Below are 26,110 nucleotides of genomic sequence, written 5' to 3'. Positions count from 1 at the left end.
TTCCCCATAATAAAGTCATGTTCAGAATGACCTGAGGGCAGCAAGATTTGGGACCCATGGAGCCAGAGGAAGACGGGAGAACTCCCATGCCATCGCTCAGGAGAGTCGCTGCCATTTGGGCTGGGGGCTTCCCTGGCAGCTCAGATGGTAAAGAATCTGCCTGCAATGCGGGAGACCCAGGTTCAGTCCCTGGGTCAGGAAAATCCCCTGGAGGAGGACATGGCACCCTACTCCAGTATTCTTGCCTGGAGAATCCCATGGACAGAGGAGCCTGGTGGGCTACAGGCCATGGGGTAGCAAGGAGGCAGACACAACTGAGCGACTCCATCTTCACTCTTAGCAAAGGCAGCTCTGGACAGACGGAAAGAGTGAGCTGGCAGGTGGGTGAGGGGGCGGCAGACAGCCGCAGCCGGCACAGGGAGCATCTGAAGGGTCGCTTTCTGGGTGGAAATTTCTGGATGTTTGTGGACTGGCAGCTGGAAAGGCAGGCTAGGGCTGTGCTGTGAAGGACCTTGACCTCCAGGGCAAGGCACTCAGGCTCCAGCCAACACTGCAGCATTTCCCAAGTGCACGCCTCAGAACACCCCTCGCCTTGATGTTCCTTCCATACCGGAAAGTCCTGTGCTCAAATAAGCTCTAGAAATGCCAGGCGCTGTGTCGTCTCTCAGAGAATCGTAATCCAAACAGCACATCAAAGGCCCTGAAAATTCCTGCAGGGAACAATCTGTTTGACTTCACTTAGCCCAGCAATCCCCGCTCACCTGACGGAGGGCTCCCTTCCTCACAGAATCCCTGTGGACACCTGCACGACCCACTGGAAAAATGCCGGTGGAGAAAGGAGTGAGCTGCCAAGTGTTTTGAGCAGGGTCAGCACTGCGTGGTCAGAGCTCAGCGCACAGAGGAGCTGTGAGTCAGCCTCATGCAAGGGATATGGAGGGAGGTGGGGCTGAGGGAGCCAGGCAGAGGTGGGGAAACACACCAGGTGGCTGGGCCACAGTGCAGGGGGAGCTGGTAAGGCCTGAGGAGTCCACGGGGAGGAGAAAGGGCAGAGATGGCATGGGGTGGGTAGTCCAGACTCAGAGCTGGGCATTCACACTGCCCGGGGCTTTGGGCTTGAGGAAACAGGGAGATGACAGAGCCGCTACTTAACAACGGTCCTGATGGTAGATGCAGGAGTCCAGTTTGAGGCACCTCGCACGGGAAGAGCCCATGGTCAGGTGGCTGCACCCTCTAAAGCCATGAGCCTGTTTTCTTGTCATCCTGAAGCTACCCTCGGGTTAGGGAGCCCCATGCAGGCCTGCCCTCCTCTGCTCCCTAACTGAGCACTCAGTCAATCCCTGGGTTTAAGTGGGGAGCCCCTGGATGAAAATACTCCAGAGCCATTCGTTCCTACAGTAAATTTGTCAGGTCCACCCTGGGCCGGCCAGGCTCAGCCCAGCAGTGCAGAGACGCTGCCATCTCTGAGACGAGCCACTATGCCAAGTCACCAGGCAGGCAAACAAGAGCCATCTGGGAACAGGCACAAGTCCCAAGGAGGCGGGGACCAGCTCTGCGCAGAGAAGAAGACGTGTGTCCTGAGTCACGAGCCATCCTAAGAGGAGGAAGGGCACCCCAGGGGGAAAGCGACGGCAGCTCAAGGTGCAAAGAAGGGCTTGGAGAAGAGGCCTCATCACAAGAAGTCACTGCATGGCCTGGGCCTTAGATTTCCTACCTGTGAAATGGGTATAACAACCCTCATGGTAGGCTCCTCTGTAAGGACCACAGAGGAAGGGCTGTGATGCCCTCTCATCCACTTCCCAGGCCCTGCCAGGCCCTGTGCGGAGATGAATGAGGCAGAGGGTGGGGGAGTCACTGCGATGAACAAGCCTCGGGACCCAGGTGGGCTCCTCCACGCCGCTGTCAGAGGGTATCTATTTTTTGCCCTCCAGTGCTTGGGAGGTGGTTATTGTTGGAAACAAAGCAGGGCCTGTCCTCGGCTCCCAGGGGCCCGGTTCCACATGTGCACGTCTGGCAGCGGTGCTTTGGTCCTGGCGCCAGTCTGAGGTTCCGTGGGCCGCTCGGGAAGAGGCAGATGTATTTTGACAAGCCTGCCACAGCTTCTACAGCATCCTGAGTCAAAATAAGCCCTTCTCATGGGCAGCCCCTGGGACCAGGCTATTTCTGCACCACGTTCCGTTTTCCCACATGGGGGAGGGGTGCAGTGGGGGGTTGGGGGTGGGCAGGACTCAGCAGCAATGGTTCCAGCTAAAAACAGAAGCTGCCTCAGCTGGAGCCCACGACATCCCCCTCTGCAGAGCTACCAGCTCGCGCCTGTCGTGAACTCAGAAGTCTTTCACGTGGGCTCAAACTCAGATAATTTCCCCCGAGGATATGGGCAGTCCAACCTCAGAAACACTTCAGCAATCTTCGCATCCCAGAGGGTCACAAACCATAAAAATAAGTCAGTCCATGTGTACCAAACTTTGCCAATGATGTGTTTTCTTGCCCACACAGCAACTTGATGAGGTGGCTGCTATTGCTCCCTTTTGTTTGGGGGGTTTGGGGGCTATGCTTGCAACTTGAGGGATCTCCATTCCCTGACCAGGGATTTCCTCCCCGGGCCTGCCAGTGAAAGCACCAAACCCTAACCTGGGAATTCCCTGTTGTTCCCATTTTAAAGATGAGCAAATTGAAGATCAGAGAAGTGACCTGACCCTGGAGGACATGAAGGAGAGAAGATCTGAGTTCAAGGCTGTCAGAGTCTCTAGACAAAAAAAAAAAAAAAAAAAAGAGCCTGTGAGATAGGAAATGGAATTGCAGCAAAGGTGGCGGCAGAATTTTAAATTAGATTGGATTGGGATAAAAAGGCAGGAAGGCACGCCGCCTGAGTCCCGCTCACTGTGCCAGGCACCATACAAAGTCACTCTGACACACAGCATCTCATTTTAATTTTTCAAACAGTCCTGGAAATAGGAACTGTCATCCCCAGTTTCTAGATGGGGAAACTGAGGGTCAGAGAGACAAAGTGCCCTCCCGCTTGGCTACAGGGAAAGCTGTTTCGACCTGGGGCCTTTCCTCCAGCAACCAGTCTGCAAGGTCGTGGCTTCCTCGGTGCTGGAGGAGCTGAGGCCAAGGAGGCCTCTGGACAGAGGGGAAGCGAGGTGAGCAGTGAGGTGTCTGCGGGTATTTGCCGGGGCCCAGAAGCCTGGGTCCCCCGATGACTGCAGGTCCTTTGGGAGGTGCCTCTTTAGAGACAAAGTCGTTGGCTGGGTTTACGCCTCCTTTTCAGTTCTCTTTCAGGGTTTCATCGCGCCTGGGAGACAGGCTCAGGCCGAGTCCTCACCACTCTCCAATACAAGCCCCTCCCCTTCACTGCCCTCAGGCGCGGGGCGCACCCGCCCCCGAGCACAGAGCTGTACACACACACGCAGCTCCTTTTCCTTGTGTGTGTGCACACCGTTACCCCGTTACAGCAAGTGACACTGGTTTTCCGGTGTGAAGCGGGAAGTCGAGGTTTCCTTTTTAAGTGAACGCAGTGAAGGGTTTTATTTTTGCAAGTGAGTGGAATTAGAGGGTGACGTTAAGTAAAGAGCAGAGGTGCTGTACAGATGTGACAGACCCGTGAAGGTGCTACTCCAGGGAGTGAGGCTGCCACAGCGGGCGCCTCACCTCTAGGCCGGGGCTGGCACCAGCCCCACGCGGCGTCCCTGGAGCTGACTGGTGGGGCCCCTGAGAAGCCGGCTCCAGCGCTTCCCTGCTCACAGAGCAGGCTGGGCTCGGGGTCTTGTTTTTCCTGGGCCCCGTGCCAGCGCAGGCCCCCACACGTGGGCTGACACATACCTGTCTGCTGCCCCCTGAGATCACCAGGGAGAAAGGGCATGGCCCTAGAGGCAGAATCATGAAAAGAGAAACTTGGAGCCTCAAAGAAGCGACAGTACCAAGCGAGTAACTGTCCACCTGGCCCCTTCTCCCACTGAAATCCAAGTTCAACCTTCTTGAGAAGAGTGCAAGGGTAAAGGGAGGTGTGGACCCACCCAGCCAGAGCACGGTCCAGCTGCCTCGCATATGCTGGGAGATGCTGAGCCAAGAGGCCACGTGGCCCGCCAGGCCCCTGCTCTGCAGGGTGGGGCCGTCACAGGGCCCACTTCCTAGGGGTCTGGAGAGGGACACCTGAGTTCAGGCAGCGGAGGAATTCACAGCAGCCCCAGCAAGTGGCTTGCACCCCACCCCTGGCATGGTGCCTGTTACTTGGTGTCAGACCCCGGCTAGGCAATTGCCAGGTGTTATCTCGAGGCTGATATCTGCTCTGCAACGTGGGCTTGGAGACATGCAGCCCCTTACCCCAGGTCACACAGCCAGCAAGCACTGGGCCAGGGCAGGAACCCAGGCTCTCCAGCTTAATCCGGTGCCCTTTCTATGGCACCCCTGAGCTCTCTTCCTACCCCACCCCCATGCCCTCAGGGTTCCCCTCCCGCCTCACTGCTCAACCCTCCACTGACCTTCACAGTGAAGATGCTTTTCCTTCCAAGAGGCCCTTTTAGCCCCCCTTCAGCCGTTCTGCTACTCCTCCTGCCTTCCAACCCAGCTCGCCTTCCTGCATTAAAGTCACTAGGGGAGCAAGTTCTCTTGAGTGCATGCAACAGAATCTGAGCTCTAAACTAGAGACACAAAGGAGACCATATAACCTCTCTGAGCTTGAGTTTGCCCTTAAGTATAAGGGGTCATCATAGTATACACACATACATTTGGCATAAGGATTAAATGAAGCAATGCATGTTAAAGCTTCAGAGCTGAGCCCAGCAAATAGTAAGTGCTCATTGTTAGTATTATTCCTTGTATTGTTGTTGTTATTATTATTCCTACTACTTGAGGGATGATGGTTGGAGACTCTGCCCCAGTCTCCAAAGAATGCACTCTCTGGTATATACACTAAGATAAGTAAGCATCCAAGGTCATAGGTACCCTACACTAGAGTGAACTAGAATAGAGCGCAAGCAAATTTTGCAGTGTCAGAATGATACAAAACTGCAGTCAAACAGGTGCACAGTGATCCAGGGCCACCGTGGGAGCGAAAAAACTGCACAATTCATTTATTCAGCAAACATTTACCAGGCACCCACCACAGGCCAGGCACTGTGCCAGGCGTCAGCACTGCAGAATGGCCAAACAGACGTCATCTCTGCCCCCGTGGGACTCCCACCCAGCAGAAGAGATAAACCTGGAACAAATCATTGTTGAAGTCCAGTGGAGCTAAGAAGAAAAAGTACATTGTGCCATAAAAATGTCTGCTAGGAAACAGAGCTTAGTCTGAGGGTGTAGATGGTGAAGGCTTCTTTCTCATAGGAAGTGGGGATTAAAGGGGATCAGAGGAGAAGCAGGGAGAGCAGCTGGATGAGATCGGAGAGTAGAGATTATAAGAGATATTTAGGGGGTAAAACCAGCCTTCTATCATAAGGCAAAGTGATCAAGGTGTCTAGAGTCAAAATGCCTGAGGTCTAATCCCAGCTCTGCCATGTACTAGCTGTGACACCTTCGCCAGTATAACAAATCTCTCTGAGCCTCAGTTCCCTCAGCTGCATAATGGGCACCACGCCAATATTCTCACTGGATTAAAGGTAATAACATACATGGAATAGTTAGCACAATGCCAGTCAATCCTATTTTAGAAATAGAAAATAGTAGAAAAATCAAACAAAGTGATTTAAGGGCAAAAAGGATTGTACTGGTTCGTGTAACTGAAAAATTCAAGTGTATTGGATTTCAGGAAAGGCTTGATCCAGGAGTCATGCAAAATCGTGAGGGGTCAGTCTCTCTCCCTCTCTATCAGTTCAGTTTCTCTCTGGCACGGCTTCCCCCTTAGGCAGGCTCTCTCCACACCATGACCCTGCAGCTCTAGGTACACACTTTTTCAGCTCAGTAACTCCAACAGAAAGAGAATTTTTCTAATGTTTCCAAAACAAGCTTCAGGACTGAGTGTCCCTGGGCCATCTTGAGTCACATATCCATCCCTAGGCCTGGGTTATGTACCAGTCCCTTAGAGCTTGAGGGAAAGAGGACCAGAGGACTCCATGCAAACCACACGGCCAGAGAACAAGGGGAGGGTGGGTCCTCAAGGGAGTACTAAGCTGCTGAGCAGAATAAAAGCTACAGGATAAGATAAGACAGCTGTGTCTGCCATAGCAAACACACAGAAACACAGGGACCTGGGCTACGGCAGTCGGGGACACACTAACCGTGCTCAAAAATCTCTCAGAGTCGCCTCAGCCTGAGCCTGGTCATGGCGTGAGTCCCACCCCCAGGTAGATTCCCTGGTCCCAGAGGGGTGAGCACCTACTCCAGGACCAGACAGGCTGGATGCAAATCCTTAAGGGCAGCTTCTGGCTGTGTGACCTTGACAACTTTCCTGTCCTGTCTCTGCCTGTTCCCTCATCTGTGAAATGGGCACAGCGGTAATACCTCCTAAGGCGGTCGCGCAGCATAAACAGGGTAGCAGGTATGAAGCACACAGCCGCTCAGTCAGGTTGGCTCCTGTCACTACCATCAGTCCACAGGTTCTGAACTTCAGGGGTCGTGTTGGTTCATCCCTCCCCGCAGATAAAGCCCCTTCCCCCTGCTTCCAGAACATCCACCAAAAGCCAACAAAAGGCCATATTTGACCTTCCACTTGGTGAAATTAGATGGAAATATGAAACTCTGGGGCAACAGGAAACCTAAGTGAGTGGATCCTGTAATCTGGGGGAGTCTGTAGCCAGCCCTGAGTTAAAGTGAACTCCCAGGAGGGGGCATCAGAACCTGGACTACTCTGGCTACCTCCTCCCGGGGACCAGACTCCCTTCCCTGTTACAGGCTCTGTGCAGGTCTGCTCAGAGAACCAGCTGCTTCACAGGACATTCCCAAGGAGCTCAGCTGTGTTCCCTGTCTGTCATCTGTCTGATCCTACCAGTGCCCTAGTGTGTGCACCCTGATCTACCCCTCCCCGACCCAAACATCTAGGAGGCAGAACTGATGAGAGCAGCAAGAAAAGCAGTAAATCACGTTCATGAATCACCCTGAGCCTGTCCCACACTCAGCTGGGCCCTTGTTTACAGATTCCCATTTGATCTCCATCATGAACGTTAGTTACCATCCACTACTCAAGCTTCAGGTGAGGAAACTGAGGCTCAGAGACGTGAAGTGACCTGCCCAAGGTCACCCAGCTAATGAGGGAAAGAGGCCAGGCCTTTAGATACAGCGTTTCAGCTCCCGCTTCCACCATGCTCAGCTCTGAACCACAGAGGGGAATCTAACAACCAGGCAGCCCTAATCCAAAGAGAGAGCAGGTTTCCAAGGAGAAGGAGGAGAGGTGTTGGGAACATGCAGTTATTTACAGGATGCCGTGTGGGTTGCTGCAGGAGAGAGGGAGCCGTCCTGAGGTGAGGAGGGAACAGGAGGTGCTGGGTCCTCAGTTTCCACATCTAGAGAGCTGAGGGGATCACGCCAGTTTCTCTGGGAGGTGGAGCCAGGAAAGGAGAGAGCATGCATGCAGGGCTCGCACTGTGCCTGGAGGACAGAGGGGCTTCAGCAGCTGTGCTCTCCCTCAGAGGGGATCCAAGGGGACTATGGCCTGACCCGAGGGACTGCAGGCCCCAGATTCCCTGCAACGGAGGCCCTCAGTTCTCCCCAAATGGCAATTTGAGAAAGAAATTACCCCAGCTGATGAGATCAGAGCACTTGGGGTTGGGGATAGCAAAATTCAACCAGAGACTTTGCATGAGTTTGACCTGACCCTTGACCTCCTAGCAAATGACCCCATCCCAGCTGAGTAACACCCTGGACTCTCAGTGTGGCTGACAAGGACTCAGAGGATGCCAGCTCTGTACCCCTGGCTCCCTACACTTCCTCCCACCCAGGCTCCTTTCTGTTCCAGGAATAGGCCACTCTCACACTCAGCTCGGGGAGGGGAGGGGTCCTTCAGCCCAAATCTGCTGCCCCACATCATCCCATATTCAGGCCAAGCTCCAGTGTCATCCCCAGAAGCCTTTCCCAGACACCCCTACCCCATCTTTCTTTCGCAAATCTCCCCTTTCTGTTCCGGCAGCGCACTCACCACTCTGAAATAATCTGTCTTTCCATTTACTTGTTAATTGCCTGACCACGCCTACCAGAAACACTCCACGAGGCAGATACCTCTTCTCTCTTGCCCACCCCTCTTCCAGCACCGAGACACACCCAACCCTGAGCAGGTGCATGGGGAAACGTGTTACCTGGATGCCACTCTTTCCAAGGCAGGGATGTGATGGCTAATTCTAGCTGCCATTCCCTGGATGCCTCCATGTGCCAGCACCTGTACATGCACCATCTCAGCTCTCCAGTGCATCTTAAAGAAAGTGGCAATGCCCCTTTTTGCTGATGAGGAAACATAGGCAGGACAGGCATGTCCCATGGGGACAGTGCGGTTCCCCTGGGCCAGCATTGGTGGGGAGCCATCACCACCTCCAAGGCTGAAGGGCAAGGAGGGAGTAGTTGCCAAACCTGGAGCAGGTACCTATGCGGAAAGGACCACTTGACAGGAGCAGTGGCCTTCAGACAAGGGCCGCTCTCATTTTGCTCTAAACATCCTCTAATCCCTGCCAGTAACTCCCATAAACACACACACACACACACACACACAGACAAAGAAGCTCAGGGGCAAAGGGAGCCTGGTGATTGGTCCATATGGATGAGGCTTGTGGGCCCAGAGCTGGGCAGGAAGTGGGAGCATGGATCTCGAGCTGCAAACAGAAGCAAGCCCACAAGATCGCCTCCCAGCTGAGGCTGTGGGAACCTCTGTGACACTCCAGCTCTCCCTTCCTGCCACAGTGACCCTGGAAGCCACATATCGAGTTGGCAGCATCATCAAGATGGTAGAACTTTCCTTGAGCCTCATCAACCTTGCATAGAACCTCCTTCTCCCAGCCACAGCTCATCATGGTCTGACTACTATAGTCAGAAACAAAACAAGATAAAACAATAAGCTAAACAGAGGTGCCTCAGAGGCATTGCAAGGAGAAAGGCAACTTTTGAAAAACCTTTACAAACTAATGACTTAGGCTCAAGAAGCTTACCCAGGACAGTGAGACCTTGAAATGATGTAGTCCAAAGACACCCCAAAAGTCACCTTGAGAAGGAATGTGGGGACAAGAATCCTAAGTCTTTCACATCCATCAGATGGAAAGAGGTCAGATAAAGGACCAGCAAGATGCTTTCTGATCCCAGTTCTGGGAGAGAGCTCAGAGACGAAAAGGAGAAGTCTGGACTATCTGAGGGAGCCTCGGCGTCAGCCTTGACTGCGGAGGACCTCAGGGAAATTCTTGCTCCCAAATTGCTTTTTGGAAGTGGGGACACCAAAGGCACTGTTCTGACGGGCAAATGTTCCAACTCCAACTGACAAATGAGATGCAGACAAATCGCCAGAAAGAGATGGCACCCGCCCAAGAAAGCTGATGCCACTCAAGGGTGAAATTGCATAGCTCTTGGCCAAAAATATGTGCATTTTTGAGGGGATGTGGATATGTGAACTGGAATTGTGGATGTAAAGTTTGGGGCTTTGGCAATGTGAGGTCCTTCTCTCGCTGAAATCAACATGACCGTGGGAACCATCGCACTGGTGACAGAGAGAAAACTGGGACCAGGACGAGCAGCTCTTTCTTTCCTGGGATGTGAGAACATTAAACAGAGGGTCCTTCCAGGGTCAGAGCCTGCTTGATTAGAAGTTTTCGGAAGGAGGGGACATACAGCTCCAACATCACAGATTCCAGCAAGTCCCTCACAGGTGGCGAAGATAGAAGCCTCATTCCAAACAATTTAAGCAGAAAGATGGCATTTACTGATCCCATAATGGAAAAGTACACGAGCAGATGATGCTTAAAGGCACATCGAGATCTGGACACTCAAACGCTGCCATCAGGAATTTGTCTCCTTCCCTTCTCTTGGCTCTCCTCTTCTCTGTGTTGGCATCACCCTCAGGCAGGCTCTCTCTGGGTGGTGACAAAAAGGTCCAGCTGCTCAGGCCCACATTCTGCCAACCTTGCAAATCCCTTAGAAATAGAAAGCTTCTTTCTCATTGGTTCTTACTAAAGTCCCAGAGCTGACTCTCATTGGCTTAACTTGCGTCACTTGCCAACCCTGAGCCAATCACAGTGGCCAGAGCTGCGTGAGCTCATAGTGCTCACTGGCTGGCTGTGGGTCTAATGCCCACCGGGATCATAAAGTCTAAAAGCAGGGAACAAAAAGATGTCAAAGAGATGCCAAACAGGCCAAAATGTGGTCACCACAGCAAATGGCACCAAAAACATCCCAATGACAAAACACCATAGTGATGGGACCAAGGCATGGAAGGGACTCCCGGGGGTTATGTGTATGGACTACGAAATGCCAAAAAAAAAAAAAAAAGAAGGGGACAGAGGGGAGCAGTACAAGATTTAAATGAGGATGCTAGCACTATTATTGTGGTCTGTGGCCCAGCAAGGAGCCTAGGTCTCCAAGTTCCCGCACCTAAGATGAAGGTCTTAAGGCCCACAAGCCATTTCAACCGCAAGTGGCAGGGCGATGCAATGCACAGATGCTGCCTCTGGAGACAGGCATGGAGCGTTCACAGCGAGGAAGTTCACTGTTTGATGTTGGGGATTCGGGAATGAGCAAGACACATTCCTTGCCCTCAAGCAGCTTACACCCCAGTAGGAGAAGACAACCAAGGATATATGAACTAATAGAGGAACGAAGTGAACTTCAGAGTGTGGAGTGGACTGCAGCAGGGAGCGGCTGGCGGAGGAGGCAGGAGGCAGATCAAGGGAACCCCTCGTGGGTCTGGGCTTGCTGTAGGCAGTAGTGAGTCACCGAAGGTTTCGGAGCCCGGGAGTGACACAAGCAGGAAGAGGTTTCATCGGCTTTATGGAGCCAGATACAGTCCAAAGGAGCGTCACAGAGGGGATCAAAGGGCTGGCGACAGGTCTGTGGAGGGAGACGACAGAGCGAGGACTGGAAAGAGAAAGGCCAGGCCGAGATTTGATCCAAGTCAGGCAGAGGCGCACCCTGCTTTCTGACACGGGACCGAGCTGCAGGTGGAGCCACATCACGAAGTCACAGAGAAGGTGGCTTTGTTTAACCCCTATGGGGACAGGTGAGTGTCACACAAACAAAAAATGTCATTTATGTCACTGGGACCCCCCCCCCATCCCCACAAGAGGGGGCATAGGCTGGAAGTGGGGAATAAATCACTAACAAAGACGTCCTGGTAGAGTTCTGAGCAGTCGTCATAAAGGAAGGCTGAGGGGCACCCGGGTGTCTGGGGATGTTCAATATTCATTCATGAAAAAAACTGCTCCTGAGGGCCTGCTTTGAGCCTGGCTCTCCTCTAGCCTCTGAGCCCAGAGACAGGGGCAGGCTTCCCCTATTACCTCACAGCCTGAGCGCCTTCTGAAATGAACCCAGTGCTGTGTCTGTTTACTGGAGCAGCGTTTGCTTCCCCCCTCAGACAAGACAGAAGTTTGTGAGTTGTTTTCTTCTCTCCATGGTATCTCCAGGAGCTACAGGAGTCCCTGGCCTGTTGTAGGCGCTTAGTCCATATTTGCTGACTGACTGAATCCCTCATGCTCAGTGAGTCCCCCCTCCTCAAAGGGCTCAAAATCTCAGGAGAAAGACAAGGAAATCAACATCCAATGTAAAATCTCAAGGGTGCTACAATGCAGAGGTCGACGTGGGAACACATAGGACACCCCGGACTCAGCCTCACTTTCCAGAAGGGTTCCTTTCTACCTCAGTTGAGCCATGCCAGTCAAAGCGGAATAGGGCAGGCAGGCCTCTGCTGGGAGCAGCCAGTGTGGGCAGAGGTGCAGAGGCACCGGGGTCGGGCAGCACAGATGGCATTCATGGAGCTGGAGAGACCGTTTGGTCTGGGAGGGCCTGAAGGACCAGTCTAAAAGGTTGGCACTTTCTCCTGAAGGCAATCAGAAGACATTAAAGGACTTTTTGTGTCAGTTAAGATCCTTTTCTTTGCAAGAAGAGAAAAAACTAAAGCAGCTTTAAGGAGAACGAAAAGGGAAGGGGTGGTTATCGGCTCATAAAAATGATAAGATCTAGGAGAGCTCTAGGTACAGCTTGAGCCAAGGGGGAAAAGAAGGTCACCAGGCTAGGGTTTTTCCATTCTCCTTTTTTTGACTCTGAGCTGGTCCCCATTCTGAAGCTCCTCACGGTAGCTCTTGGGAAACTCGATTCATAGAGATCAGTGAAGCGAGAGAGAGTCCACGTCCTTTAGCTCAAGCAGTAATTCCAGAATCGAGTGTCTCTGTAGCCCCAACTGGTCTGACTTGGGTCCTGGGACTATCCCTGAATTGACCTGGGGAACCAAGGAGAACGAGATGCTGATTGGTTTAGCCCAGGTCATGTGATCCATCCGTGGCTCCAGATGAGATACATAGGCTGGCTCCTCCAGAGCTGATGGCACGCGCGGGAGGAGTGGGTGCGAGGTGGCAAAATAAGCTGTGACCACCATGTGTTTTGAGGAGGAGACTGATGCAATCAGGCCGTGTTTTAGAAAGCTATGGTTCTCCTACAGATCTGGAAGCCAGTTAGAAAGTCAACGTGCAGGAAGACCAGAGGCAGAAGCAATGGTGAGATGCCAGTGTGAAGAGTCAGGTTGAGCCAGCCTGAGCAGAAGTGAGCCAAGTGTGGCAGAGGGGGGATTTTTTTCATTTAAATCCTCAGGGCCCTGACCTACAGCCCCCATCACCTATAATCACCTCAGATTTGGAACACCCAGCCCCATAAAGGACCAGCCTGTGGCATGATCCCCATATAGGTGCCCTAGCAGGATCACCTACACTCTGGGACCAGTTGCCCCAAAGCTGCAGATCCTAGCTTGGTTGCCAGAAACCCACCTGGTCCCCCTCTGAAAATGTGGCCACCTGTACAGACTTACCAAGTTCCAATGCTGCTGCTGCTGCCACTTCTCAGCTGTGCTACCCCACGCAAGGCCCTTAACCTCTCTGAGTGTGAATATCACTACCTGAATATAAAGTGGACATGGTGACATTTAAGGTATGGGAGGCGTCTGTGTGGGGATTAAAGCGGATAAAGATATGAATCACCTAGCCCAGTGAGAGGTTCAGGATATGAAAATTCCTTCCTCTTCAAACCCTTCAGCTTCTCCCTGGTTTCATGTTCCCAAGACCTTTCCAACCCCTTGCTTGTTTGCCAAATAAAAGGTGGTTTTTTTTTTTCCTGCCAGAAAGAAACAACTGGAGGTTGAGTGGCACAGAGCAGCCATTTTTAGATTTGTGGGTGGAAAATTCTTCATGTTCTCAGGCCCGAATTTAAGCCCCCTCTGGACTTCTACCAGGCAATTCACATGAGAGGACATGATGCTCCAACCCCACTTGTGCTGGAGAGGAAGCCCAAGGAGGGGTAAAGACGGAGAAGAAACATCCCCCTCCCCAAACCCAGCTTCCTCTAAGCTTCCAATTCTCCTTTCTCACCCCAACTTAACCAAACTCAGAGGACTCATGATGCAGAGTCCTCTGACCAAGAAGTTCATAAAAGGAGGCTTTGTCTAATGATCACCCTGCCCCAGACACCAGAAGAAATTCCCACCTTCCTCAGCTGTTGGAGAGAAAGAGGTTGCTGAGACTGTGCTGTGATTCCCTAGGCACTGTCTTGTCTGAGTCTAACAATTGCCCTGGGAGCTCGGGATTGTTAACCCATTTCACTGAGAGGAAACTGAGTCTCAGAGAAAAGCCACTGTCTCCGGAAAGGGCAGAGAGCTGCTGAGATTTCACCCATCTCTCTGTGTGAGCAGAGCCCTTGCTGTCCCCTCCATGGTGCCTCTGAGATGACTCGCGCAGCCCTGGAGCCAGCCTCCCTGTCCTTCCCTGCTCTGGGCTTCCAGTCCCATCTGTCTTGCAAGCTGTGTTTTTGATTCTCCTCCTCAGAGCTGCCTCTTCACTAGGATAGCACTTGGTATGTTGTCTTATCATTGACTGTTGGTGGGCACCTCTCCCCGCTCACTCCTGAGTGCTTCAAATCAGAGCTTCCGATCTGAAAAGATCTTGAACGTGTGAATTGGTCCTGCGTTATCTCTCTGGGGAATATTTGCATCTCTCGCTGCAGAATCAAGAGGAGAAGAGAAACTCTGAAAGTTCTTATCTTTGTCTGCCTAGGAGACTGCCTGGTGTCAGAGGCCTTCCACACATGCTTGATAAAAGAATAATTGAGTGAAAAAGACCTACCACATAGCATTGTCATGAGCTGAAAGGGTTGATGTCTATAACATCCCTAGAACAGTGCTTGGCATGCTGGAGGTGTTTTAAGAACGTGATGCTGAGCTGCAACTGGGAAAGAACACTTATCCAGGAGTTAGGGGTTTCAGTAACTTGCCGTGTGGCCTTAGAAAGTCCCCCCGCTTTGGGGGTTTCGGTTTCTTCATCTGTGAGTTGAACACATTGGGTGAGATGGCCAGAAATGTACCTTTTCAGTGCTGCTGAAATACATGTGCTTTTTCATGCATGTTTAATCGCCTCCCTTCACTCCCCCTCCCCAAACACACACACACACACACACCCCCCACATGCATTCCCGTCAGTCTCCAAAATAGCCTTCTGCTGCCCCTCGGCATTTTCTGTCTTTCATTTCCTTGACCAGAAGAAGCTCCGTGAGGTTACTAACCGTTGTTGTCCATGTTCGTCAGCTACGACTGCTTTAGTAAAACAGCGATAATGTCCCCTCAGATTCATTTTATCAAGCAGCAAAATCTGTTTTGTGGGCCAGGGTGTGCTGGTCCTAAATGGAAAGTAGAAGTCATTTCCAGCTCACTTGCTCCGTAAACACAGGGGTTCTGTCGGCCGCCTTTGCACCCAGATGGAAAGAACATTTAACTCCACAAATGGAGGCAAGACCATGGAGGCAGAGACGGGGGGAAAGCCTTCCACTCCAAAAGGAGCGGCGAGGCTGCAAAAGAAAAATTCCTCCTAGAACAGGAACAAAATCACACTGTAGGATGGCTTTCCAATCCGCAGTTCAAGACATTGTCAAAGTGTGAGTGCGTGTGTGTGATTAGTTGAAACTTAGCTTGTAAAATATTCTATGATTCCTTGATCCAGTCTTTTTTTTTCCTATAAGACCCAGGATCATATGGTAGTCAGATTCTACTGACCCAAGACAAGGCTGTTTCAACTAGTGTGCGTACTTAGTCACTCAGTCGTGTCTGACTCTTTATGATCCCATGGGCTGTAGCCCATCAGTCTCCTCTGTCCATGGGGATTCTCCAGACAAGAGTACTGGAGGGAGTTGCCATGCCCTCCTCCAGGGGATCTTTCCAACCCAGGTCTCGAACCCAGGTCTCCCGAACTGCAGGTGGATTCTTTACTGTCTGAGCCACCAGGGAACTAGTGGGTGTATTGAGAACTAGAGGGTATATTGGGGTCTTGGTAACCAATGCAAATTCCTGGGCTCCCATCTCTAAGATTGTTACCTGTTCACATGGGATGAGCCCCAAAAGTCTGCAATCTTTTTAACACTTCCCCCCATCGCATGGGATCTGAGTAGGAGGCGACCACTTAGAGAGCCTGTCATTCTAGAGTCTGTGATTCTAAATGTGATTCTAAAATGGCCCTTTGCTCATGATTCTGCTGCTGCTGCTGCTGCTAAGTTGCTTCAGTCGTGTTCGACTCTGTGCGACCCCATAGACAGCAGCCCACCAGACTCCTCCGTCCATGGGATTTTCCAGGCAAGAGTACTGGAGTGGGATGCCATTGCCTTCTCCGTGCTCATGATTCTAGTATTCTGCAACTCTTATTCTGTTTCCATATGCCTAAGGACAAGATTCCAAAGTCTAAAGATTATCTTTCTGAGTAAAGGTTTTTACTTGGGGGAGGGGAAAAGGGACCCAGTGTCATGGGGTTAGAGGGACATTCTGGAAGGGGAACTTCCTGAGGGCACAGCCCAAAGGCTGATGCTCTACTGATATGCCTGAGCAAGTCCAGCACTAGGACTCAAATGAAGAAACTTGGTGGGGTGCGTTGGCTGGTTCTGGGATGACACATGCATGCGGGACCATCGGGGGGATTCCTGATGGACAGAGAGATCCAACCATGTCCCAGAGAGCTGGAAGGGCTGAGGCTTGAGGAGTGGAGGCAGTAGCCAAGCAGAGAGCTCAAAAAAGAACCTGTGGCAAGAGAGGAAGGATTCACCCCAAAACATCCTCCCTGTGCCTGTGCTGGATGGGGGGGGATGTGCAGACTGGTTTGGCAGACATGAAAATGTAAGGCTTTAGGAAAACCCAGGACGAGAGGAAGCCAACTGTGTGGGGATATCCCAGGGTACAACGTGTGGGCTGAAAGAGGACTGTCTGACATGCTAATGAGTGCCTGGATCTGGGAGGGTGGGGACGGGAGGATGGTAGGGAGGACCTCTGAGGAGCTGGTAGGCAGATGCTGGGCTGGGGAGGAGCTTTGAGTTGGGGAGCAGAGTCTGGAATAGAGAGGGTTTCCTCAGAATGTTCCCACACACATTCCACTTGCCACCAAAGGGTCAGGATTCAGCTGAGGAACCTGGGATTCTTTTCCTGAGAAACAAAAGCAGAGGATGGAGAAGGGAGGCAAAAGTTTCCGGCTTCCCAGACGGGACAGGCTGGGTTACCAGGGGTTTCTCTGGGAGTGGGGGAATGGAAAAGAAAGTATCGCTCATCCTTGGTGACACATTTAGGCTGTCTGCCTGCACGGTGGTGATGACACACTCCTGGCTGCACGTGCAAGCCCCTCTGTCCCACACAGGGACAGTGGCATGTGTGCCAACTCACTGTGACACACTTACCCCTGCACCCTTACCATCAGTGACAGCACCACTCCACACTGACGCTGACACACGGTGTCATCCCTCATGGGCAGGAACACACAGGACATCCATCATCACACAGACATGGTGACATGCCCCAGAACTTTTGCACCTGGCACGGTCTACATAAAGGGCACCCTCTGTCGCTGCACAGAGCACACCCTGCATTCAGTTCAGTTCAGTCGCTCAGTCGTATCCAACTCTTTGCAACCCCATGGACTGCAGCACGCCAGGCCTCCCTGTCTATCACCAACTCCCAGAGTTCACTCAAACTCATGTCCATTGAGTCGGTGGTGCCATCCAACCATCTCATCCTCTGTCGTCCCCTTCTCCTCCTGCCTTCAATCTTTCTCATCATCAGGGTATTTTCAAATAAGTCAGTTCTTCGCATCAGGTGGCCAAAGTATTGAAGTTTCAGCTTCAGCATCAGTCCTTCCAATGAATATTCAGGACTGATCTCCTTTAGGATGGACTGGTTGGCTCTCCTTGCAGTCCAAGGGACTCTCAAGAGTCTTCTCCAACACCACAGTTCAAAAGCATCAATTCTTCAGCGCTCAGCTTTCTTTATAGTCCAACTCTCAGATCCATACATGACTACTGGAAAAACCATAGCTTTGACTAGATGGAACTTTGTTGGCAAAGTAATGTCTCTGCTTTTTAATATGCTCTTTGGGTTGGTCATAACTCAAGAGTCTAGCTGCATATAATACCTGTGCCTTACACCCAAACCATCACCCCATGCCATTATCACATTCTACTGTAACAACAACCCACTAAGCTCTACACAAAATCACACGCTCACACCAGAGTCACTTCAGGTCAGAAGGGGTACACCACCACACGTGGAGACAGACCCACACCTGCCCTGCTAGCCCCTGTATGCCCCCACAGGGATGCTGCCCACTCCCACCTGCACGGCGTCCAGAAGTGGGCACACACACACACACACACGCAGCTTTGAACATCCGCGGGTTTGCCTTTGTCTGTGTCACTCCATGTTGAAGGAGAGAAACTGGGCCCCTGACCTCATAGCCCGACAATGATGGCACCCTAGCCTTATCAGGGACAAGGGGGGAGGCACTCACCAGAGGAGTAAGGTGGCCTAGAGCCCTTCCCTGTGCACCACCCCCACAGCTCTGGTCCTCCTCTGGCATGCAGCCATGCCCTCAAACCAAGACCAACTCTGCCCCTCCAGGCTCCAGTTAGGAATGGCAGGATGTAGAGTCAGCATCTGGAGCATTCAAATGTCTCCCTGCACTGACCAGCTCATCTCCTAGCGGAGGTCAGGGCCAGCTCAGCAAGACCCTCCTCATCTCCCACATGGCAGCCAGGGTGTCCTTTGGACAGAGGCAGCTGCAGGGAAGAGACGGGCTGACCTTTGGACAAGAGCCATTCTCACTGATCACATTTATAGTCTCTGACAGCTGTCACTCCTCACACACTGTCCCTCACTCCTCACACAAAGTACTGACATTCGCTCTCTTGACTGGCTTCTTAGTGAGCATTCGAGACATGCACATGATCATTTTTTAAAATCTGTTCAAACCTGGCCCCCTGCCCCAGCCCACAGGGCTCATAAATAAGAGTAGAAATCCAACACTAGCCAGGGTTAGACACCTTAAGCAGAGCCATATTCATATTTTAGCAGGTGTCTTAGAAGCTGTCTACAGAGCAGGCTCTGCAAGGTCCAAGACTCAGGGTGGGGTGGGGACTTCAGCAGGCTGGGTTAGAGATGCAGTAGATGAAGGACACGCTGACAACCCACATGACATGAGGACCTCAATCCGAGTGTGAACTCATAGCAGGTTTTTCTTTTTTCAAGCGAGAAACTGGAGAACAGGGAAGACGATAAATGTCAATGTAAAAAAAATATATCGGCAGAGCAAAAGTTACATTTCCATAGGCTGTGGGATGTGTCAGAAGAGAAGCAGCCCAGCTTGGTGGAAGGCCCCTGGAGCTCAGTGTCATGCCATCATGGGCTGGAGTCTTGGATCTGCCCCAAACTCACCGTATCTCCCTGGACCTTGCCCTCTGTATCTTGAAAATAGGGGTCTGTGTGAACTAGAGGAGAGAGCATACTTTATGCAAAGCACCAAAGTGAGCACCTAAGACATAACTGGGGCCTGATGGTCATATGATTAGCAATAATATAATCAGTAGGAAATGTTCACAATATTTAGCAACATTTTGGCAATTATAAAAGAGTGTTTGGGAACCATGTCTACTGGTTCAGTGGTGACACTGAACGTTGTCCACTGGTACAGTGGTAACAGGAGCAAGTGTTCATCTTTTTACCATCTTTTTTTGACAGGAAGTGGCTAATATCATGTCTTAGTCGTTCAAAGGACAAAGCCACCAAAACTTGATTGAGCTGCCCTTTTATTCGCCAGTAAGATTTTCTGCAGCTAGACATGACTCATGTCAGCTCATGCAGTTTTAATAGGCTCATAGAAACTTGGGCTCAAAGGGGGTTTTAGCTGTCACTTACCGCCCACCTGCTATCTTCTGGGGATAGGGAACTCAGCACCTCACATGGGCAGTCCATACTATAGCTGTACAGCTCCAGCTGGCAGAAGGTTCTTCCTCCTAGAGCTTCTGTTGGCCTTCCTTTACCTTTCCCCCATTGCCCCCATTCTGTCATTAGCACTGGTAAAAATGATAGTTCCTTTTTTCCCTTGCAATGGTCACTTATTCATTCAACAGCCATTCTTTAGCGCCTGCTTTGCCAGGGGCATGCTAAGTGCTGGAATTACAAATTGAGCAAAACTTGCCAGTCCTTGAAGGGCTAATCCCACTTAAGAACCCTCTCCTCCAGGTAAAATGCATCCTCAAATCCCTCAACCATCTCTCATTTAACCTGATTTCCAGACACCCACCACTTAACCACTCTGCTTCTTTTCTAATCATATTTGAGCCTACTAAAATCTATCTTAAAGTGTTGTGACCAAAATTGAGCTTAGTATTTTTCTGAAGGCTAAGTTGGATTTTTAGCCCAGCTTAGTCAACATCCATGTCAAAGGCGATGCCCACTGTGGAAAAAGCCAAATTGCAACTAGAGTGCTGCCAGCCAGATCCACTCGCTGAGCTTCTGTTCTAGGAGAACAGGGAAAAAGAGGGGAGCGGAGAGAGGAGGACTATGACTCTTGAAATGACAGGATGTCAGATCTCTCTGCCCAGAACTCCCCTCCAGGCATTAGTGGCAAGTCTAAGTCACTCTAATCAAACAACCTCCCCTCTGCCCCCTCCATTAGTGTCTGCCTCTAAAAAAGGAAGAAAAATCTTAAATGAGCCTGCTGATGGGCCAACACAGCATGGAATGGAAAACTCAGCCATAAAGGAAGGGACTCCCCTACTCCCAGTCTCACAACCTGAGATAAGCTTTAGAAAGTGACTCCATAGGTGAGGAAGGTAGGTCTTCCAATGCCTTCTGGTGTGTGTGTGTGTGTGTGTGTGTGTGTGTGCGGCGGGGGGTTGGGGGTGGTGGTGGGGTGGGTCCTGCATTTTGAGGTCTTTGCTGTTGACATAAATAAAGGAATAGTCCCCGTTTATTGGAATAAAATCAGGCCTCCTGCCTTTCCCAGATCCTGCCCTTCTGCCGCTCTTACTGCTCCCTTCTTGGAAGGAAGCCATCCCCTACAGAAGCAGGAGTCATCTCCACTCTGACATAACCCTGATTGATGCATAAACTCCAGCAAATCTTTCAAAGGCCTGGTGCATGGCCCCTCCTCTCTGAAGCCATTTTCCTACACATGGGGCTGGATTAAAGGAAGCGTTTTAGAGCCAAAAGATGCAAGCAGAATAGAGAGGCTCATAAGGAGAGAGTCATAAAGTGAAAAGATGAGTGTGAGGAGAGGAGGAAAGAAAGACTGGGGTGGTGGGGGGGCATATGTTGTCCTGCCTCTTGGTAGTTCCTTTTCTTCCCTGGGCAAAGGAGAGAAAATATGGCCTTCCAGAATAAACTTTGCCAAAGAATTCCTTATTCTTATTCTTCACAGAATATCAGATCTAGAACGTCTTAGCAATGGTTTCCCTGGTGGCTCAGAGGTTAAAGCATCTGCCTGCAATGCGGGAGACCTGAGTTTGATCCCTGGGTTGGGAAGATCCCCTGGAGAAGGAAATGGCAACCCACTCCAGTATTCTTGCCTGGAGAATCCCAAGAATGGAGGAGCCTGGTGGGCTACAGTCCACGGGGTCACAAAGAGTCGGACACGACTGAGCGACTTCACTTTCACTTTGCCCAAGGTCCACAGCAGTTTTGCAGCAGTGTTCTCCCTCTGGGTCCACGTGGAATGTTCCTTACTGCCTATGGAGGCCTTGCCCATATGATCCATCCGTTTCCTGAGTGCTCCCATAACAGGACAGGATGTGGAGGGGCTGCAAAGATGATCTGACGGTGGTCCTGTCACCCTGTAGGAGCTCACAGGCAAGAGACAAGCAAACAGAGAAACAGGGGTGTGCTTGGGGGTTGAGCGGGGGTTGAGCGAGTGCTGAGGCAAGTGTGATCAGTTCTGCCTGGAGGAATCAAGGTGGGCTTTCCTAACTTCCCTGGTGGTTCATCGGTAACGCGTCTGCCTACAATGCAGGAGACTCGGGTTCAATCCCTGGGTCGGGAGGATCTCCTACCTACTCCAGTATTCTTGCCGCCACCGCCCCACCCCCCAAAAAAAGCGGCTCAAGGTGGGCTTTCCTGAGCAATGGATCTTGGATTTCTGCTTTTTAAAAAAAAAAAAAAAAAAAAAACACCCTCCCTCCGTCTCCTGACTCGCACTACCGCTTGGAATATTGAAGGAGCAAGCTTGCCGTCCGGAGAGCCTGGCCGGGATAGGCAGCTCTATCCTAAATCCCTGCGGGAGGGATTGCTGGGGTATCTGGAGGAGAAGGTGGAAGGGGAGGTGGAGAAGGAAGGAGAGGGGAGATATCTCTATTTTAGGAGAGGGGAAAGGAGGGAGAATGGGAAAGGGAAACGGAGGGGGAGGAGGAAGAGGGAGGGAGAGACGGAGAAACGGAGAGAGAGGGAGAGAGGGGGAGAGAGCCGGAGGAAGAAGAGGGGGGGAGAGAGGGGAGAGAGAGAGATTTGAATTTCCCATCTGGAAGGGGAGCGGTAGCACGTCAGGGCCTGGCTGACGGGCGTGATTGGAGGGCGCCTCCGGCAGCCGCCCGCGGCAGTAGCCGCGGCCCCAGCTCACCGGGCGGAGTTGCACGAGGCGGCAGTGGGAGCTGGAATCGCAGAAGGAACTGCCTCGCTGAGTTCGGCCGGAGCCCTGCAGTGGCTCAGACGGTTGCGAGGACCGCCAGGTCGGTGCTGGCCGCGGGCCGGGAGGGCGGAGCCGGGCTGTGGGCAACAGGGTCTGGGCTCTCGCCTCGAGGCCGCAGCGCAGCCCGGGAAGCTGCGGAGTACCGCTTTCGGAGGGACAGCTCCCCGCGACTACCCGGGCGCTGGAAACGGAGGCTGCGCGGCCGCTGCAGGGACCCTCCGGGCGCGCTCGCGGTGGTGCTGAAAGGACAGCTCCCCGCGAGAAGGGGACGCCTGCAGGCGGAAGGGAAAGGCAGTGAAGCGCTAGCCAACTGGGAAGGAGGGGTGGGTCCCTGAGCCAGAGACCCTCGGGCAGAAGCCCAAAACTGCCCGGCTCCCGGGGAGCCAGGACCGCCCCGAAGGCGGCGGGCGACTCAAGTCTGAACCTAGAGAACAACTTCGAGCTCTTGGCGGAGGGATGGGGGCACGTCAATCTAAGCTACTTTAGGTTTGTGGTTAACCTGGAGACAGCCAAGGCCCTCTTCGCCCAGGAAGAGGGACTACACCCCCCCACACACACACACCCGCCAAGGGGTACGGTTCGGGTATCGGAGTGAGTCAGAGGGCGGCGGGAGTGGGGCGGACAGACCGAAGGTGGTGGGGAGGAGAGCCCACACGTCGACTGGGGGTGGGGAATCTAGAGGACTCTATTTGTCGTGGAGGAGGAGGGGCCGGGGTTGAGGCTGCCCCTGTTCGCTGCCTGGGGTCAGTTAGGACAGTCGCCGGCCCTACTCTGCCCCCTCCCTCAGCAAAGTTTGAGACCCGGCCAGGTCTTGAGGTTGGAGCTCTGAGTGTTGGGGGGCGGTGGGGAGGGGCGCTTTCAGTGGCCAACCACGAGCTCCAGGTTGAGCAGCCGGCTACGTTGATCTCCGCGGGGGACCGATCGAGGGGCGCCAGGATTTCTGTCCCCCTCTTCTGCTGGGAGAATTACGAAGCCCCCGCCTCTTCCGCTTTTCTCCAGAAGCCAGTTCCTTACCCATTCCCACCCTCCACTGCTCCTTTCTCTCCCCCAGCGCTCTCCCTTCTAGCATGGGGTGGGGGTGGGGAGGGGGATGGGGGGACATCCCCTGTCATTGTACCGCATTTGCATAGAGTTCCCCGCAAAAAGCAAATGAGTGTTGAATTGAGTTGCAGCGAACATGGCCCGGACATGAGCTATTAAAGAAAAAAGAAAGAAAGAAAGAAAAGAAACAAAAACGGATAAACAGTCACAAGAACAAACACTGCAGGTGCTCGAGTCTGCTTGTCGGGTGGCGGGGCCCAGTCCTAAAACCTGCCCGGGGCTCAGATGGTCGAGCCTGAGGAGGTGCCTCAGCTGCCTTCGGGCTGGGATGAGTTGGGAGAGTCTGGGAGCGGAAGCTGAAGGCGCGTGCTGCATCCCGGGCGCGCTAAGGGCAAGGAAACCTGGTGCTGCAGCAGCATCCCTCCCCCACCCCTCGTTGCATCCCCTCCCCCAGCCTTCCGTCCCCACTACCACCACCACCATCGCCCTTCCAGCGCAGGGATCGACCAAGCTTCCCGCAGACCCGCTGAGGAGCGCCTCCTGGCGGTCTGGCCAAAATCAACTGCAGGCAACCCGGCCGGACCTCAGCACTCCTCCAGGCATATCTACACAAACGCCTGCACTCACGCTCACGAAGAATCACAATGATGCCTAAGTTCAAACACACAGGAGCATACCTTGAACGAGTACACTCCCACATACTCGCTAAACACAGCATTCAATTCGATCCAGCAAACATGTCCTGAGGCTCTACCATTAGCTAGGAGAGATTGTAGATTCTGGGAAAGGAAAAAAAAAAAAAAAGCACAAGATACAAACCCTGCCCTGGGAAGATTTCAGAGTGGCTGGAAAGGGAAAGACGCATAGGTGGACAGGGTGCATGAGCTGGAGGCAGGCAGGGTTGCCCTAGAACGTGCCATGGGTCTCAAAAGAGGAAGACTCCATCACATGTCACCAAAGATATCTGGGAAATTTTATGGCAAAAATGATGTATGAAGGGAACCTTTGAAAATTAATGCTGCTGCTGATGGTGATGATGATGACAGCTAACATGTACTGAGAACCTACTATGTGCCAAATGCTGGACTGATCACTTTATTTGCATTATTTAATTGAATGCTTACAACATGAATTGGGCATAAGTTTTATTGTCCCCATCTTACAGATGAGAAAAGATAAAGTCATTTGCTCAAGGTCACTCTAAGTTGAGAGGCCAGGGCTTGAACTGGCAGAGATGAGGTTAAGAGGTTCCAGGGCTGTGGAAATAGCTTGAACAGATGCCCAGGAGTTTTTGGAAAGGATATATGTGGAGGTATAGCTGATACCGAGCCACATGCAAGGAATGGGAAATGAATGGTGAGGCAGGCAGATGCTAGACTGTGCAGGACCTGAAGGTCACCACAAGGACTCTAGCTGGTTTAACCAGGCCATGGGGAGCCATTGCAGGGTATGTTTGCAGGAGCACATCTGCCCTTTGGGAAGATTAATCGGACAGCCTTATGGAGGATGGATGAAAGGTAGCGGAGGGATAGAGTTAGCGGTTATGTGCAAATTCAGAACACGGAGGCCCTGAACCATGGCATTAGCAGCCTCAGGAGAGGGGGTGTGTGGATGCAGGAAACACTATGAAGCTATAATCCCTGGGCTTCTCCCTCAGAAGCCCATCCCAATTATAACTTGCCAATTCCCTTTGCGGTTTTTGTTCAGCGTCTACCTCCGCAGCTGACTGAATGCTGTGAGACCAAATGCAATGACTCCCTTGTTCCCTGCCGCAGCCCAGCACCCAGAACAATGCCTGGCAGACAGAAGATGCTCAAAGAACATTTGTAGTGTGAGTGAGTGAAGGAATGAATGAAGCATTCACCGACTCTGGTGTTTTTCACTGAGGCCATGGGAACAAGGCATGCTAAGGAAAAGGTGGTTGGTAAGGGTAAGGGGAAAAAGAGATGAGGATGAGATGGAGCTTTGGATAGATCCAAAATGAGACTATCTAGCAGAGAGTTAAATGTGCAGGTTTGGGGAGAGACAGAGGGTTGAAGAAGGGCATAAACCATTAAGGGGAGGTGAAATTTCCCCTTAAACAGTGGGAGAGTGAGGGGCCATGGAGGGGAGTCAGCAAAAGATAGAGGAAGACCATCTGAAAAGTAGGATGATGACCACAGGAGGGCTGTGTCATGGAATTCAGGAGATTTAGGAAGAAGGTTGAAAACAGCGGAGCCAGTGAAAGGGTGGTGAGGGGTCTTCATCGGCCTTGATGCTGCAGAGGGATGGAGGTGGTGGAGGAGGAGGGCCATGGAAACACTCCTGGGTCTGGTATTAGGAGGACTCTGGCAACTCCAGCCAGGGCAGCTTCGACAGCAAGGACAGCAGTTCCATGTCTCTGATCTCACAGAGACAAAGCGTTTGACTGGGAGGTGGAAAAGTGGTAACACCAAGGGGAAACCACTTGATCATGAAGCTAGGAGGCAGAGATTAAGAGAAAGATGGGCGTCAGAGCAGGGGCTGGAGAAGGAAGGGGATGAGAGGCACCTAAGGGGAAGAGATTGACGATGTGAGGGAATGGGAGTAGTAAACGGATCAAGGAGAAGATGCAAAGAGAGAAACTCTGAAGCTAAGGCAGATGGATAGGCTTCGGGGGGGAGGAGGGAGACTTTTCTCCCTTGGGAGTTGGATGGAGGGGGGTTGCGGCGTGCAGGAGCTTACACTGCTGCTACTGCTACTGCTAAGTCACTTCAGTCGTGTCCGACGCTGTGAGATCCCATAGACAGCAGCCCACCAGGCTGCCCTGTCCCTGGGATTCTCCAGGCAAGAACACTGGAGTGGGGTGCCACCTCCTTCTCCAATGCATGAAAGTGAAAAGTGAAAGTGAAGGCGCTCAGGTCTGTCCGACTCTGAGCAACCCCATGGACTGCAGCCCACCGGGCTCCTCCATCCATGGGATTTTCCAGGCAAGAGTACTGGAGTGGGGTGCCATCGCCTTCTCCGGGAGCTTA

At 52.3% G+C, this 26,110-nt stretch overlaps 1 protein-coding gene across 3 annotated transcripts in view; it reads left to right on the top strand.

Annotated features, from left to right (window-relative positions):
• CPLX2 (complexin 2) overlaps window positions 1-26,110 on the top strand; it is a 91,188-nt gene that overhangs the window by 56,291 nt on the left and 8,787 nt on the right. The window contains exon 2 of one of the 3 annotated variants that reach the window (XM_027552654.1): window positions 788-906. The exons of 1 other annotated variant lie outside the window; for it this stretch is intronic. The gene's annotated coding sequence lies outside the window, so the exon portion shown is untranslated. Of the gene's footprint in view, window positions 1-787; window positions 907-21,792; window positions 22,117-26,110 lie in introns of those variants that run through there. One more of the 3 variants, XM_027552652.1, reaches the window with a different exon arrangement.

Source organism: Bos indicus x Bos taurus, chromosome 10, assembly GCF_003369695.1.
Source record: "Bos indicus x Bos taurus breed Angus x Brahman F1 hybrid chromosome 10, Bos_hybrid_MaternalHap_v2.0, whole genome shotgun sequence".
Classification (NCBI taxonomy): Eukaryota; Metazoa; Chordata; class Mammalia; order Artiodactyla; family Bovidae; genus Bos; species Bos indicus x Bos taurus.
Note: the sequence above shows the minus strand (reverse complement) of the source record. Positions and strands in the feature narration are given on the sequence as shown.